Source organism: Jaculus jaculus, chromosome 15, assembly GCF_020740685.1.
Source record: "Jaculus jaculus isolate mJacJac1 chromosome 15, mJacJac1.mat.Y.cur, whole genome shotgun sequence".
Classification (NCBI taxonomy): domain Eukaryota; kingdom Metazoa; phylum Chordata; class Mammalia; order Rodentia; family Dipodidae; genus Jaculus; species Jaculus jaculus.
The window spans coordinates 62,183,234-62,197,688 of NC_059116.1; the positions used below are offsets into that span (position 1 = coordinate 62,183,234).

At 41.1% G+C, this 14,455-nt stretch overlaps 1 pseudogene; it reads right to left on the reverse strand.

Moving 5' to 3' along the window:
• Positions 1 to 8,158: 8,158 nt before the first annotated feature.
• The window catches only part of LOC123455068, a 108,025-nt pseudogene continuing 101,728 nt past the window's right edge, over positions 8,159 to 14,455 (reverse strand).

Here is a 14,455-nt window from a genome sequence, read left to right on the forward strand (position 1 = left end):
AGAAGCCCAGGCTTCTTCTACTTTATGACTGTGGTGTCTTTAATACATGACGTCCAACGTCAATGTGACAGTTTATCACATTGTGATGGTCAACTCTATTGGGTTGAGGAGAATCTAGGAAATTAGTAAAGCACACCTCTGGGTGGGTCAGTGAGGGCACTTCCAGAGAGAGTCCATTAAGAGAGGAAGATCACCATAATGTGAGTTGTGAAATCCCACAGGTGGGGTCTGGATGGAATACAAGGAAGAAAGGAGGATACCAGCCAGTGCAGGCCTTCTCTCTCTGCTTCCCAGCCGCCATCACGCGAGCCGCTCTGCTCTGCACGCTCTGCCCTGACAGACTAGAACTTCTGAAAATTCAAGTGGTGGTGGTTCAATTCAGGTGTCTCCCATAAAGTTAGATGTTCTGATACTAGGTCCCCAACTGATGGCATTTTGGGAATTAAAGCCTCCTGGACGCAGTGTATTATTAGGAGTGGACTTATGGGTGTTATAGCCCGCTTTCTCTTGCCAGTGTTTGGCACACTGTCCTGTTGCTGTTGTCTACCTGATATTGGCCAGGAGATGATGTTCACCCTCTGCTCAAGCCATCATTTCCCCTGCCATCAGGGAGCTTCCCCTTGAGTCTGTAAGCCAAAATAAACACTTCTTTCCCACAAGCTGCTCTTGATCAGGTGTTTTTTGCCAGTAGTGTGAACCTGACTGCAACATGCGCCACAACAAATCATTCCACTCTTAAGTTGTTTTTCTCGGGTATTTTGTCTTCGTGATGAAAAACTAACACAGAAAACTGGTAGCAGAGAAGCGGGGTTGCTGCTGTGAATACCAAATCATAATGGACTGTGGGAAGAATTTAGAAAATTTGGAGAGCTTGGATAAAGCAACAAAAGCACTGACCAAAGGCACTTGATAGTAGGATTTTTTTGTTTTTTTTTTTGGCTTACCGTCTTGCAGGGAAGCTTCATAATGGCAGGTGAAAGCATAGTGTGAGCAGACTGGATGTCACCTCCTTGCCAACAGAAGTTAGAAAACAGCAGCAGGAGAGTGAGCCAAGTTCTGGCAAGGGGAAGCTATAACACCTCAAAGACCACCCTCAACACCACACCTCCTCTAGCAAGGCTCCACCTACCAAATTGCCATCAAGCGGGGACCAAGCCCTTAGAACATGCATTGTGGAACACGTGATTCCAACCACCACAAGCCACTGCATTCCTTTGAGCAGAACTTAATGGGTGGTTTTAGTGTGAGCTCTTCTGTTCTGGAACTCCCCCGACTTCTTGGCCTAGTCATGAAGACAGAAGAGTATGACCAGTTTCCTGATTGGAAAGGAGAAATATGAACACCTCATGAGAATTAACGATTGGGCCAGAACTATACTTCCCTATACCACAGTCCAGACATTTTAAAGATCAACTTATTTCTTTAGCCAGAAAGCCTTATAAATGCTTAGACCAAGACACTCATTGGCAACCTGCTTAGGTCCCCTCCCTGCTGTGGGCAGCTTTATGCTTTTGCATTTTTTGTTTATTTTTATTTATTTATTTGAGAGCAACAGAGAGAGAGAGAGAGAGAGAAAGAAGGAGAGGGAAGGAGGGAGGGAGGGAGAGAGAGAGAGAGACAGAGAGAGAGAGAGAGTGAGAGAGAGAGAGAGAGAGAGGGAGAATGGGCGCACCAGGGCCTCCAGCCACTGCAAATGCCCTCTTGTACATCTGGCTAATGTGGGTCTTGGGGAATGGAGCCTCAAACCGGGGTCCTTAGGCTTCACAGGCAAGTGCTTAACCACTAAGCCATCTCTCCAGCCCTGCTTTTGCATTTTTAACCTTTGTTTTTCTATATAATAGGGCTTGCTTTCTCTCTGTAATAAGCTTTATTCCCTCTAAAATCACTTTCTCTCTGTAATAAAGATTCATGCTTGAAACGCATCCTTTATTCTGTGAGATTCATTGGAGTTCCACTGGGAAAAAAGGCCAGAGCCCTGACTCATCAGAGCTTTGGAGACTGCAGGGAGTCCAGCACCCTTGTTCCTGAGGTACGCCCACCCAAAAGCTGAGCTAAGGCACTATAACTCTCAAACAGGCATCCTGCAATATAATTTCTCTTTTAGAAATTCATTTGATTCTGGGCATGCATACCCCATATATAAGATCACAGTGAACCACTTCTGAATCAGTTCTTGTTTCTTTTAAATTGGTTTCTTATAGTTATAATTTGAATTATTGTGCAATTCTGAGGTAAACACATTTCAGCAGATAGATTTTTTTCTTCTATTGAATTATTTTCATAAGCTTAATATTGAACAATTATATTACTGGAATCAATAGTATGATTATTTTAACAATCGTTGATACACTTTTTCATCATACTGCTTATCCAGAAATTCACAGTGATTTTATTAAATTTGTTTTTTGATCCATGTCCCTCCAAAATTATATTTTCTTAAACTTATTCAGTATGTACAAATGGTACTTCACATTTGCCTTAATATTAATTACTTACATGAATATGTTTTCACTGTTGGCATCTATGGAAATCATGAGGTTTTATTCATTTGTTTGAAAGAACTGTTTATCTGGTAGAAATATTGATCATTTGTCTATTGTTTTGGCTATAGTTCTCTTCCTTTCTGTGATTTTAAAAAAAGTTATTTTTTATTGAAAACTTCCATAATTATAGACAATAACACATAGTATTTCCCTCCCTCCCCCCTCTTTCCTCTTTGCAACTCCACTCTCCATCATACCCCTCCCCCCTCTCAATCAGTCCCCCTTTTATTTTGTTGTCATCGTCTTTTCCTCCTATTATGATGATCTGGTGTACATAGTCATGGATATCCAGGCCATTTTATGTTTGGAGGAGCATGTTTTAAGGAGTCCTGCTGTTCTTTTGGCTCTTACATTCTTTCCTCCACCTCTTCTGCAATGGACTCTGAGCCTTGGAAGATGTGATAGAGATATTTCAGTGCTGAGCACTCCTCCATCACTTCTCAGCACCATGGTGTCTTCTGAGTCATCCCAAGGTCACTGCCATCTGAACAGAGAAGCTTCTCTAACCAAAAGTGAGAGTAGCATTAATATATGGGTATGAACATTAAGCAAAGCACTTACTGGGAAGTTTGGTGAGCATAGTATATTCATTTAGCCAGACAGCAGCAGATGGTACACCCCTAGGGCTCATGACTACCCCTGTCATAGGTTTTCAGTATCAGGGATGTATTCCCTCCCATGGGGCAGGCCTCCAGACCAATTAGAGAGCAGATGGTTTCCCCCATAACAGACATGCCACTATAGAACCTATTGGCTCATTTGACCTTGCTGACCAAATTTAAGGTTTGCAATGTCCTCTGTTGAGTATCTTTTTTTTTTTTTTTTTTGAGGTAGGGTCTCACTCTAGCCCAGGCTGACCTGGAATTCACTATGTAGTCTCAGGATGGCCTTGAACCCATGGTGATCCTCCTATCTCTGCCTCCCAAGTGCTGGGATTAAAGGTGTGTGCTACCACGCCTGGCCACTGTTGAGTGTCTTTACTGGTGATTTCTCTCTTTCCCATTGAATTGTATACAGTGTGGCTTTTCCCAGCTTTCTATCAGCTGGTCTACATGGAGGAGGTTTTCAACTCAGCTCCAGAAGGATTTCTCAGTGTCCTTGCAGCCCAAATATGTGGAGTCTTCAGCAATAGGGTCTTACCATTTATTCCTGGTGGGAAACAGAGCCTTGGCAATGGCCTGTAATGTTTTGGTAGCATCAGGGAGTTCCCTGGCCAAAAATTCACTGGAAGATATCCCATCAGTTGAACTGAATATTTTCTAGCAACAATCTATGGGTCCTGAGTGTTCCATTGCCCAAAAAAGTAAGATTCCATATGATTTATTTATACCCTCTTAGATTTTGATTAGCCCTCCTTCTACCTTTCCTTTACTCAATCTCTTCCCCTGACCTCACTTAGGCCTTTCCACTCCCATTAATCTGTTCTTCTACTTACATGTATACAGTACCACCCTATTAAGTCCCCCCTCACTCCTTTTATATTCCCTTCTAGCTTACTGGACTCTGCTACTGAGTTTTATTCCAACTCATATAGCAGTCCAATCATTTGTAACTATGATCCACATATGAGAGAATATATGACATTTGGCTTTCTGGGTCTGAGTTACCTCACTAAGTATAATCCTTTCCAGATTTATCCATTTTCCTGCAAATTTCATAATTTCATTTTTCTTTACTGCTGAGTAGATCTCCATTGCATAAATGGGTCACATCTTCATTGTCTACTCATCAGTTGAGGGGCATCTAGGGTGATTCCATTTCCTAGCTATTGTGAATAGGGCAGCAATAAACATGGTTGAGCAAGTATCACTAAGGTGATACACTAAGATGAGTCCTTAGGATATATGCCTAGGAGTGGTGTAGCTGGATCATATGGTAAATCTATTTTAACTGTCTCAGAAACCTCTACACTGATTTCCACAATGGCTGCACCCGATTGTATTCTCACCAACAGCATACAACAGCATACTGCTATATTGGCCACTTTTCCCTGGTAGCTCATGTAGCACCTTCCAGCACTAGATGGGCTAGTTGTCCGAGGACTGGCCCTCTTCTGCATTCCACCAGGTCTCTCCATGTTCCATGCCAACAGCATATGGTGTCTTTAGCAGTAGGGTTTTACCATTAAGCTCTGGTGGGTAATCAAGTACTTTGACAGAAGTCTGTCTTGTTTATTTTAGGAGATCTAGTAGGTATCTCTGATCAACAGCTCATTGTGGATGTAGATTACTCCCTGGCATAGGGCTCATCAATTTAGGGGCACCCTCTAAGGTCCTCTTGAGGATTCCACCTTTTAGTCTGACTTCAAGGATATAGAATTCTATGGTACCAGTTCAATTTGGGTTCAGTTTTGTGTCCCTCCAAACTTTCCAGTCCCCCAAGCCCCACCCTCCCTATTGTCCAAGCCTCAAGATGCTATGTCAGCCACTCAGGCTGATCCAGGTCAGGAACTGCAGATGAGTGAGACCATGTGACAGTTGTCTTTCTGTGATTATGTGAATTCACTTAGAATGATCTGTTCCAAGTTCAACCATCTTTCTAAAAATTTCAATGTGTCATATATTCTTACTGCTGAGTAGAATTCCATCATGTAGATATACCACATCTTGGTTATCCATTCATCCAATGATGAGCTCCTGGGTTGATTCCAGTTTTTAGCTAGTATGAATTGAGCAACTCTAAACATGGTTGAGCAAATTATCTCCAAACTGAGATGTGCAGCTTTTAGGGTAGATGCCCCATAAGGGAATAACAGGGTCTATTGGTAACTCAGTTTTCATCATTTTTAGTAGTCTCCACATTGATTTCCAGAGTGGTTATACTAGCTTACATTCCCACTAACAGTGAATGAGTGTTCCTATTTCTCTACAGCCTCACCAACATTTGTTTTCATTTGATTTTTTAAATGTTTGCTACCCTTACTGGGGTAAGGTAGAATCCCATGGTTGTTTCAGTTTGCATTTCCCCAATGGTTAGGGATGTTGAGAACTCCCTATTTAGTTCTCTGGCCAACTTTTGGAATCGGTTGTTTGATTTTTTTTTATTGTTTAGTTTTTTAAATTCTTTGTAGATTCCAGATATTAGGCTTCTGTCAGTGGTATAACTGGCAAAGATTTTTCTTCCATTCAGTGGGTAATCTATTGGCTCTGCTTATGATATATTTGGCTGTGCAAAAGCTTTTTAGCTTCATGAGATCTCATTGGTTGAGTGCTTGTTTACATTCCTGGGCTACTGGGGTTTTGTTCTGGAAGTCTTTTCCCAGCCTGATATTGTGGAAAGTGTCTCCTGTTTGTTCTTCCAGTAGTTGAAGAGTTTTATGTCTTATATTGAGGTGTTTAATCCATTTGGACTTGATTTTTGAGTGGGTCTAATTTCATTTTTCTTCATATGATCATCCAATTTGTCCAACACCATTTGTTGAAGATGCTGTCTTTTCTCCAATCTATGTTATTGGCACCTTTGTCAAAGATCAAGCAGTTGGAGTTACTGGACCTAAGTTCTGGATCTTCTACCCTATTCCATTGGTCTATGTTTCTGGTTTTTTTTTTGGTTTATTTTTATTTATTTATTTTGACAGTGACAGACAAAGAAAGAAAGAGGCAGAGAGAGAAGAGAGAGAGAGAGAATGGGCGTGCCAGGCCTCCAGCCACTGCAAATGAACTCCAGATGCGTGCGCCCCCTTGTGCATCTGGCTAATGTGGGTCCTGGGGAATCAAGCCTCGAACTGGGGTCCTTAGGCTTCACAGGCAAGCACTTAACCGCAAAGCCATCTCTCCAGCCCTATGTTTCTGTTTTTATTCCAGTACCATGTTGTTTTTGACACTATGGCTTTGTACTATAGCTTTGATTGGGTATGGTGATACCACCAGAAGAGTCCCCCCCCCACCCCCAAGGATATGTTAGGATATCTGAGTCCTTCTGACATTCCATATGAATTTTGAGATCATGTTTTAAACACTATTATTTTTATTGGTATTGCATTAAATCTTCATATTGCTTTTGGTAGAATTGCCATTTTTACAATATTAATTCTACCTACCTATCCAGGAGCATGACAGGTCCTCCTCAATATGTTTATTGAGTGCTTTTATGTTTTTTTTTAATTAAAAAAATTAAAATTTTTTTTTGTTTATTTTTATTTATTTATTTGAGACTGACAGACAGACATAGGACGAAAGAGGCAGATAGAGAGAGAATGGACACTCCATCCATTGCAAACAAACTTCAGACGCATGTGTCCCCTTGTGCATCTGGCTTACATGGGACCTGGAGAATTAAGCCATGAACCAGGGTCCTTAGGCTTCACAGGCAATTGCTTAACCACTAAGCCATCTCTCCAGCCCAGGTCTTTCACATCCTTGGTTAGTGTTATTTCAAGGTAGTTAAATATTTTTTTTGTTGATATTTAAAATGGTATAGCCTCACTGATTTTTTTCTCTGTATATTTGTCCTTTTCATATAGAAAAGATACTGATTTTTGTGCATAGATTTTGTATCTTGCCACTTTGCTGAAGGAATTTACCACCTTTAGAGGTTTGGAGATGGAGGCTTTTGGGTCACTTACATGGATCAGGTAATGTGCAAATAGGGTTGACTTGACTTCTTCCTTTCCAATTTGAATCCCTTTTATTTCTTTCTACTGTCTTATTGCTTGGGCTAGTACTTCTACTACTATGTTGGAGAGCAGTGATTAGAGTGGGCATCTCTGTCTTGTTCCCGATCTCAGTGAGAACTCCTTGAGTTTTTCCCCATTAAGTATTATTTGGGTTTTAGGAGCTTTATATATATAGCCTTTATTGTATCCATGCATATTCTTTACAGTGTTTTCATCATAAAGTGATGTTGTATTTTGTCAAAGGCCTTCTCTGCATCAATTGAGATGATCATGTGGTTCTCATGGTTCAGTTTATTTATGTGGTGTATTACATTGACCGATTTCTGTGAGTTAAACCATCCCTGCATCCCTGGGATGAAGCCTACTTGTTCAAGGTGGATAATGCTTTTGATGTGTTGTTGAATTCAGTTTGCAAGCATCTAAGTTCATTAGGGATATAGGCCCATATATATATATATATATATATATACATATATATATATATATATATATATATCACTAAAATGTGAATCTTTTAATGTAAAAGTAGAAAATAGAGTAAAAATTCAGTATCACATATTTGCCTCAAATATAAGAACAGTATTAAACAGGAACAACAATATAGTAACAACAATAGAACTTGTACATTTGCCCAAGCTGAATTAAGTTTCTTTGAATCAAGGTGAGTTGTTTCCCATCAGCATCCATTACCTGCTCATTTTAACACTGTTCAAACACTAGCAGGAGCAACTGTCTATTCAGATTTAACTAAGCACATGCTGATTTGTAAGTAGTTTGTCTTCTGCATTTGATATCTAACTATCAAATACATGTACTTCAAAAAAAGTGTCATGTGATGGTTTAGCCTCACCAGAAGCAGCATAAGGTATTTGGCAAATGTCTTGAGTCATTAACTGTAAATCAACATAGGTATAGGTCTTCATACTATGAAAGCTTCCCAAATGCTTTTATACTGTTAACATTGGGTGGGGTGGGGAGGAACCCCATATTTATCATCGATTCCAATTCCTGAAAATTCAGTTGAGGTAACCTCTGCAAGTCACTGCTCCACATTTGCATTCAGTTCTCACCCTCTTTTTGGCAGGGCTGGAGTCAACAGTATCTGAAGATAACTCACCAGAACTTTTCATTTGATGATCAAAAGTCAGCTCTTTTCTAGCCTTTATGGTTCTGGTGGAAAATAATGCTATTCTGGGAAGAAGAGTATCGAGGTTATTGATGCAAACATTAAACACTCGAAGATTTGGGTCACAACCATGATTCACAAAATGAGACACATTTCCATATTGAGCAGCATCCACTGTGAACTCATCAGATTCATAGTCCAGATCAAAGAGGTATGTGATTCCTCTGTTGTCACACAACTGCCCCCACCTTTCAGCTTCTTCACTCGTGATTACCTCTCCAATAGATTCCATGACAAAACTCATTTTTTTTAATCTTCACAAGGGTTTTTACACCCCAGCCACAGCCATTGCTAGTTCAAAAAATGCACAGTGAATACTGTGTGCCTTCCTGTACAATCCTGTTGGCACAGTCAGGCCCACACTGGCACCTTGAGTTGCCCTCGTAGACGGGAGTGCCAGTCTGGATCCTGATTTGCTGGTTCTTATTATAAGCCATAATGACTCCAGCTTCAGCAGGACAGCACTTCTCTAAGAAGCAGTCTGTGCACGAACACCCAAAGGTCGCTTCATTGTCTAAGCTGAGCTGGCTTGTACGCATTGATGCAGTAGAAGTCTGAAGGGGGCCCCTCCAAGTCCACAGTGTTTTCGACAAATATCATCCCCTTATAATTTTTTCTTTTTTGAGATCAGTAGTAGCCAAGTTTCTGGTCTTATATTGAGGGCTTTGATCCATATGGACTTGATTTTTGTGTGTGGCGAGATGTGTGGATTGTGTTTCATTTTCCTGCATATTGTTACCCAATTTGTCCAGCACCATTTGTTGAATATGCTATCTCTTTTCCAGCATCAATTGTTAGGGCCTTTGTCAAATATCAAGTAGCTGTAGTTACTTGACCCAAAGTCCAGATCCTTGTTTCTGTGAATTTTGGGTACAATATTCTATAGATGTCCATTAGGACTAATTGATCTATGGCTTTGTTGAGCTCTCTCATGCCCTGTTAATTTTCTGTTTGGATGATCTATATACTGCTGATAGTGGACTATTGAATTCTCCAACTATAATGGTGCTGGTGGTTATTTCTGTTTTGTTGTCAAGTTGGTTTTATTTCATGAATTGTGGTGCACCTATGTTTGGTGCATAAAGATTGATGATTGTGATATCCTCTTGTTGGATCATTCCCTTGATAAGTAGGAAGTGACCTTCTTTGTTTTTTTTATTACTTTTGATTTGAAGTCTGTTATATCTGATATTAATATAGTTACACTTGCTTGTTTCTTTTTTCCATTTGCTTGGAATACCATTTTCTACCCTTTCACCCCTAGGAGATGTCTGTTTTTCATGGTGAGGTAGGTTTCTTGAAGACAGCAGATTGAGCAGTGTAATTTTCTGATCCACCCTGTTAGCTTGTGTCTCTTGATAGGTGGATTAAGGCCACTAATATTTAGGGTACAACTGTGAGGTTTGATTTAATCCCTGCCATATTTTGGAGGTTTATGTGGTTTGGTGTTTTCCTGGACTTTGTAGTTTTTTGTTTCTTCTATGAGTTTGGTTATTGTGATCTGCTTCTTATAGGCCCTTGATGTTGGTTATTTGATTCTTCTATATGGAGAATTCCTTGAAGTACTCTCTGAAGGTTTGTCTTTGTCATATAGTTGCAAAGCTGAGTTTTATCATGAAAAGTTTTTCTTTCACCATCTATTATGAGGTATACTTTTGCTGGGTAGAGTAGTTTGGGGTGGAACCATAGGTGCTTAGACTTTGCAGCTCCATTCCAGGCCATTCTGGCTTTCAGGGTTTCCACTGAGAAGTTTGAAGTAATTCTTTTGGAGTTGCCTTTATATGTAATGTGCTGTTTCTCTTTGGCTGCTTTTAGGACTTTCTCTTTTGTATCAATGTTTAGAGTCTTAGTGATAATATGTTTTGGAGAATTTCTCCTTTTGTCCAGACTATTTAGAGTTCTTTTAGTTTCTTGTAACTTGATGGGACTTTCTTTTGAGAGAGTGGGAAAGTTTTCTTTAATAATTTTGTTGAATAAGTTCTCCATGCATTTGGTCTGAATTTCTTCCCCTTCTGGTATTCACATGATCCAGTTGTTGGCACCTTTAAGGGTATCCCACAATTCCCTCATGTTCTGTTCACAATTTTTTTTTCAAGGTAGGGTTTCACTATAGTCCAGGCTGACCTGGAATTCACTATGTAGTCTCAGAGTAGCCTAGAATTCGCAGTGATTCTCCTACCTCTGTCTCTTGAGTGCTGGGATAAAAGGCATGTGCCACCATGCCTGGCTCACAAAGTTTTTTTGAACTTTTTGAAACTTTTGGACTCATGAACTGTTCCTTCTGTTTTTCCCTCCAGTTCTAAGTTTCTATCCTCCACATGACTCTGTTCTTGAAAGCTTCTAGAGAATTTTGGCTTGTTCAATTTGGTTTGTATTTTCTACTGATTTTTTTTTTTTTTTTTGGTATAGTTTCAACCCTCTGTCAAGTTCCCTTTTCATGTCATTTTCTGATTTTATTTCTTTCTTTTTTTTTTTTTTTTTGGTTTTTCAAGGTGGAGTGTCACTCTAGCTCAGGCTGCCCTGGAATTCATTATGTAGTCTCAGGGTAGCTTTGAACTCATGCTGATCCTCCTACCTTTGCCTCCTGAGTGCTAGGATTAAAGTCATGCACCATTACTGATTTTCTTAATGCTTCTTGGAATTCATGCTTGCATTTCTTTATGTCTTCATTGAGCTTAGCCAGCTTGTTATTGAGGTCCTCTTTTTTTGTTCTTTTTCTCCTTCAGATAATTTAACTGTTTTTGGAACCCTCCTGGTTTTTGTCTATTAGGTCTTGATCTAGTGAGGACAGCATTCATATGATTATTGGTCCTTTGTTGCTTTTCTTTAAGTTCTGCTATTTGCTTGGTCAGGGTTGCATAGCTTGTATCTTCATGTTTGGGTTCTTATTGTCTCTTCTATGTTTTGGTTAGAGACGTACATTGTGTGACTGTGCAATCTTATTGGATTTACTTGCATTTGATTTTTCATGTTATTACTTTTGTGCTGTAGTCTGCTCATCACAGTGTAGGGATCTCATTTAACATAGGTGGAAGCTGTAATCTACCCTTGAAGTGTCTTCAGTGATTACTCCCTTACATGTTTGCTTCCACTAGGCTTCTGATTGCAACTGGGTCTGCCTGCTCAGAAGGAAGGAGGCCAGTAGTGGGGTCCTGGGGACCTGATGGAGGGTCTTATTGTTCCATGATTCAGAATATGGGACTGTGAGGTCAGGTGGCCTGAGGGGATGGGGAGTAGGGGGGGATGGGACAAAGGAGACTGTTGTTGTGCCTGGCTTGTGGAGGTGGGGAGGATGGGAATGCCTGGGTTCTGTGAAGCTGAAGGGTGAAGGGATGGGACAGTGAATCCCTTGGAACCCTGTAGCAGGGGTGAATGGGACTGCCATTTCCTGTGACAGGGCAGGGAAGGGATTTGGGACTTCTGTGGGTCAGGTGACATGCGAGGTGTGTGTGGAGGTTCCTTGTGATGGGAGAGCCTAGGGAGTGGGGAACCCTAGCCTGCTGGCCTAGATTTGTGCACGGAGGGGCAGTGGTATGTGGAGGTCCTTGGTGGCAGCAGGGGGAGTGCTAGCCTGCTGATCTGGGTCTGCATAGGGAGATGGGGTGTAGTGGAAAGTGGAAGGCATTTGTATGTGCAGGTCCACTGGGGGAACACTAGCCTCCTGGCCTGGGTCAGCAAACTGGCGGCGAGTGGAATAGTGGTCCTGCAGTCCCCTGGGGGAACCCTAGCCTGCTGGCCTGGATCTGCACATGGTGGTGAGGGGATGGCAGAATTCTCCTGTGGAACTCTGTGGGTGCAGGAATACCTGGTGGTGGGGGGGAACGCTAGCCAACAGGCCTGAGTCGGTAAATGGGTGGGGGTGGCAGCAAGTGGGACAGTGTTCACACTTGGTGGTCCCCTGGGGGAGTGCTAGCCTGCCGGCCTCGTTCTGTGCACAGGGGTGGGGGAAGGCGGTGAGTGGGAAAGTGGTCATGCATGGAGGTCCCCTGGGGGAGTGCTAGCCTGCCGGCCTGGGTCTGCGCACATGGGTGTGGGGTGGTGGCAAGTAGGATGGTGCTGGCAAGTGTGGAGGCATGGAGCTACCCTGGCCTGCTGGACTGGGTCCCCTTACCTCTGGTTAGTGCAGGATGAGCCTGCAGCTGGGACTATGGCTAGGACAGCTGCTTGAGAGGATTGGGGATCCGTGGATTCCCTGCTTTGATCCTCTGTGCCCTCCCACTGGAGGTCTTTTAGAGTCTGCTCACCCCTAGAAGACCCAGTGAACCCTAAACATCTTGCCTTTCCTTCCTGGAGTTGTGGCATGGTTAGGCGGATGCCATCTTGACCAGAAGCCTGCTCTAATCTTAATTATTTCTTTCTGTCTGGAGCTCTTTGGGTTGGATTCTTCTTGCTTTTCCAGCGTCTTTAGGTGGACAGACAGGTTATTGATGTGGGATCTCTCTGCCTTTGTAATAAAGGCATTTAGGTCTATGACTTTTCCCCTTAGGACTGCATTCATTATGTCCCATAAGTTTAAGTCGATTGTGTTTTCCTTATCATTCAATTCTAGAAATTTTACAATTTCTTTTTTGATTTCTTCCATAACCCATTCATTGTCTAAAAGTGTGTTATTTAATCTCCAGGAGCTGGTGGAATTCATGATATGTCTCTTGTTGTTAATTTCTAGCTTTAAAGCATTGTGATCTGACATGAAGCAGAAAGTTACTTCAATTTTCTTGACTTTATGAAGGCACACTTTATTGCCTAATGTAAGGTCAATTTTGGAGAAGGTTCCATGGGTTTCTGAGAAGAATGTGTATTCTGTAGAGTTCAGGTGGAAAATTCTGTAGATATCCATTAGGTCTAGTTGATCTATGATGTTTTTGAGATCTATTATTTGCCTGTTGATTTTCTGCTTGGATGATCTGTCTATTGATGATAGTGGACTATTAAAGCCTCTGACAATTATGGTTTTGCTATTTATTTCTGTTTTATTGTGGAGTAGATTTTGTTTTATAAAACGTGGTGCACCTGTGTTTGGTGCATATGTATTTATGTTTGTGATGTGCTCATGTTGGATCATTTCCTTCATGAGTTAGAAGTGTCCTTTTGGATTATTTTGTTTTGAAGTCTATTTTATCAGATATTAATATAGCAACACCTGCTTGTTTTTTATTGCCATTTGCTTGGAATATCAGTTTCCAACCTTTCACCCTGGGAGGTGTCTATCTTTAGTGGTGATGTGGGTTTCTTGAAGACAGTGGGTAGAATGGGCCAGTGTTTTGATCCATCCTGATAACCTGTGTCTTTTGATGGGTGAGTTAACTCCATTAATATTTAAGGTTATTACTGTAAGGTCTGAATTTATCCCTGCCATGATGAAGAGTTTTATGGGATTTGGTGCTTTCTTATGTTTTGTAGTGTTTTGAGCCTGGTCTATTCTGGTTATTGTGATCTTCTTATTGGCTCTTGAGATGAGTCATTTGACTGTTCTGTGTGGAGTATTCCCTTATTCCCTCAAGTATTCTCTGTAGGTTTGTGTTCATATAATCATAGAGTTGACTTTTTTATGGAAATTTTTGTTTCACCATCTATTATGAGGGATCCTTTTGCTGTGTACAGTAGCTTGGATTGAAAGCCATAGTTTGAATTGTTCCATTCCAGGCCCTTCGGGCTTGCAGGCTTTCCATTGAGGAATCTGATGTAATTTTGATGGGATTGCCTTTGTATGTTGTGAATTGTTTCTCTCTTGCTGCTTTTAACACTCTTTCTTTGTTTTCATTGTTCTTTGGTCCTGTCTGTTTGGTGTTCTGTGGGCTTCTTGTATCTGGATGGGCCTCTCTTTTGAGAGATTCAGAAAATTTTCTTCAATAACTTTGTTGAATGTGTTTTCTATGCCTCTAGCCTGGATTTCCTCTCCTTGTGATATACCCATGATCCAGATGTTTGATCATTTTAGGATGTCCCACATTTCTGTCATATTCTGTTCACTTGATTTTTTTTGAACTTAGCAAAGTTTTTGGCCTTCTGATTAATTTCTTCTGTCTTATCTTCCGGGTCATGGGTTCTGTGTTCCATATGAGTAACTCTGTCAGTGAGGGATTCTAGAGAAGTTTGTATAATTTCTCTTTG